The sequence below is a fragment of the Macaca thibetana genome, chromosome 1, assembly GCF_024542745.1.
Source record: "Macaca thibetana thibetana isolate TM-01 chromosome 1, ASM2454274v1, whole genome shotgun sequence".
Classification (NCBI taxonomy): domain Eukaryota; kingdom Metazoa; phylum Chordata; class Mammalia; order Primates; family Cercopithecidae; genus Macaca; species Macaca thibetana.
In genome coordinates, this window is record NC_065578.1 from 66,766,287 (window position 1) to 66,769,154 (window position 2,868).

The following is a 2,868-nucleotide window of genomic DNA, read 5'->3' on the forward strand; positions in this document are numbered from 1 at the left end:
CATGTGAAGATTAGAGTTGATGTTGCCACAAGCCAAGGAACTACCAGAAGTAGGGGAGAGGTCTGGAGCAGATCCCTCTCCAGCTCCACCAGAGCGGAGGAGTAGAGTACACCAAGAGAATAATTAACAGGGGAATCTGGCTAATTCCAGAAAGCTTTTCAAGGAAAGTGACATTTGAGCTGAGCAGAGAGGAATGGCCCTGCTGACACCTTGGTCTTGAACTTCTAGCTTGCAGAATGGTGAGATAGTAAAATTCTGTTCTTCTAAGCCATTCAGTTTGTGGTACTCTGTTATGGCAGGCCTAGCAAATTTATATGGCCTCTGACATGTCAGTGACTTCATGTTTTTAGGTCTTTTACCCCCACCAAGCTGTAAACCCCTCAAAAGCAGAGACTGCCTTACTCACTTTTGCACTTCATCTAACAACGCCTAAATATTTGTTGAATGAATCAGTGATTACAGTTCATTCCCAGTTTCTGAATCTACTCTCAGAAACAGTACATGGTGGTAGAAAATGCCTGGTGCTTAGCTGGCTGCTGTTACCAGCTCTGCTGCCATCTGTCCATGACTGTCATCAATAACCACAGCAATGACAATGACCCCAGTTTCAGCTAGCATTCGGTGGACATCAAACTATATGAGAATGCATTTATTCAGTCTGTCACTCAACAACCATTGAGTGGTGCTCGCTTTGGCAGCACACATACTAAAATTAGAATGATACAGAGAAGATTAGCATGGCCCCTGCACAAGGATGACAGGCAAATTCGTGAAGTGTTTTATATTTTTAAGACTTGTGCACAAATATCACAAGCAGCTTTATTTGAAATCGCAAAAACCTGGAAACAACCCAAATGTCTAACAACAGGTTAGTGGATAAACAAGTTGTGGTGTACTGGTATATCCATACAGTGGAATAATTCTTAGCAATGAAAAGGAATGAATTGTCCATATAGGCATCAATGTAGATCAACTCAAAATAATTAAAATGAAATAATCTAGGTAAAAAATGAGTACATATTATATGATTCCATTTATATAAAATTCTAGCAAATGTAGGCTAATATATAATGACAGGAGCAAATCGATCATTATAGCCTAAAAATGGGGAGAAGCAGAGGGATAGGAGAAAGGGATTACCAAGGGGTATAAGGAAACTCATGAGGGAGGTGGATATATTCAGTATCTTGATTCTGGTGATGGTTTCAAATTGTACACTTTAAATATGTTCAGTTTATTATATGTCAATTATCTTCAACAAAGCTATTATAAAATTAAAAAAAAAAAAAAAAACCATTGAGTGACCTGTATGGGTCAGATTCTGTGCTAGGAACTGAGAATAGAATGCTAACCAAAACCAGCCTGGTCCCAGCCTTCATGGAGTTTATAAACAGGAGAGACGGATCAAGTAGTTATATAATTACAATGATGGTAAATACTAAAAGGAGAAGTAGAGTACAACAAGAGAATAATTAACGGGGAACCTGGCTACCCCAGAAAGCTTCTCAGAAAACATGATGTTTGAACTGAGCAGAGAGGGATTTGTAGAAATAAGCGAGGCAAAAAGGTAAGTGAGCATGTTCCCAGTAGAGGACACAGCATGTGTGAAACCTGTTCATTCAGCAATCATCTACTGAGAACTTACGGCATAGGCAATTGTTCTAGGTCCTGCATTCAGCAGGGAAAACAATTAATAAAGATCTCAGCTGTTGTGAAGGTCACCTTCCAGAAGCCGGAAGGAGGTGAGCAGGAAGAATGGGGGAAAGAAGAAAGTGTGGCAGGTGTCTTCCAGGATATGAAATTGAAAAGTCCTGACCTGCTGAATCTCTCTTTTTTTTGAGACAGAGTCTTGCTCTGTCACCAAGGCTGGAGTACAGTGGCATGATCTTGGCTCACTGCAACCTCCGCATCCCGAGTTCAAGTGATTCTCATGCCTCAGCCTCCCAAGTAGCTTGGATTACAGATGTGCACCACCACACCTGGAGAATTTTTGTATTTTTAGAAGAGATGGGGTTTCGTCACGTTGTCCAGGCTGGTCTCAAACCCCTGACCTCAAGTGATCCACCTGTCTCAGCCTCCCAAAGTGCTGGGATTACAGGCATGAACCCCCATGCCTGGCCCCACTGAATCTTTCTTTTTCTTTCTTTTCTTTTCTTTTCTTTTTCTTTTTCTTTCTTTTTTTTTTTTGTTTCGAGATGGAGTTCCACTCTGTTGCCCAGGCTGGAGTACAATGGCATGATCTCGGCTCACTGCAACCTCTGCCTCCCGGGTTCAAGTGGTTCTCCTGCCTCAGCCTCCTGAGTAGCTGGGATTACAGGCGTGCACTACCATGCCCGGCTAATTTTTGTATTTTTAGTAGAGACGGGGTTTCACCACGTTGGTCAGGCTGGTCTCGAACTCCTGACCTCATGATCCTCCCGCTTCGGACTCTCAAAGTGCTGGGATTACAGGCGTGAGCCACTGCACCCGGCAGAATCTGTCTTTCATACCTAGAACAGTGCCTGGCATACTGCAAGAGCTTAATAAATTATTTGCTGCAAATGAACGAGAGTCATCAGGTGGGGTGGGGCTGGGGTGTGTGTGGTGATTCTGATACAATCTGAGTTAACTGCCACAAAACTAAAAAAGTGCTTTAGAGCTTAAAGAGGCTTTTAACATTCACAGCACTATTTTTCACTGCTATTAAATGGTGCAGTCGGTCTCAATAATCCTAAGAACTCTTCGGATAATAAAATGTTCTCAGCCTGTGAGTGATCCCGTTTTAAGGCCAGCTCCACAGCTGTTGGCATTCTTCACCCAAGTCAGATTTTATGGTTCTTAAGTGGCAGGGTTGACTGTGCTGAGGCACCTCGGACGGAAGAGACTGTG

General features: G+C 42.7%; 1 non-coding gene across 1 annotated transcript; it reads left to right on the forward strand.

Moving 5' to 3' along the window:
* The first annotated feature begins 682 nt into the window (after positions 1 to 682).
* On the forward strand, positions 683 to 789 carry LOC126944452 (U6 spliceosomal RNA). The gene has a single exon (XR_007722058.1). It is a non-coding gene; the product is annotated as a U6 spliceosomal RNA (small nuclear RNA).
* The last annotated feature ends 2,079 nt before the right edge of the window (positions 790 to 2,868 follow it).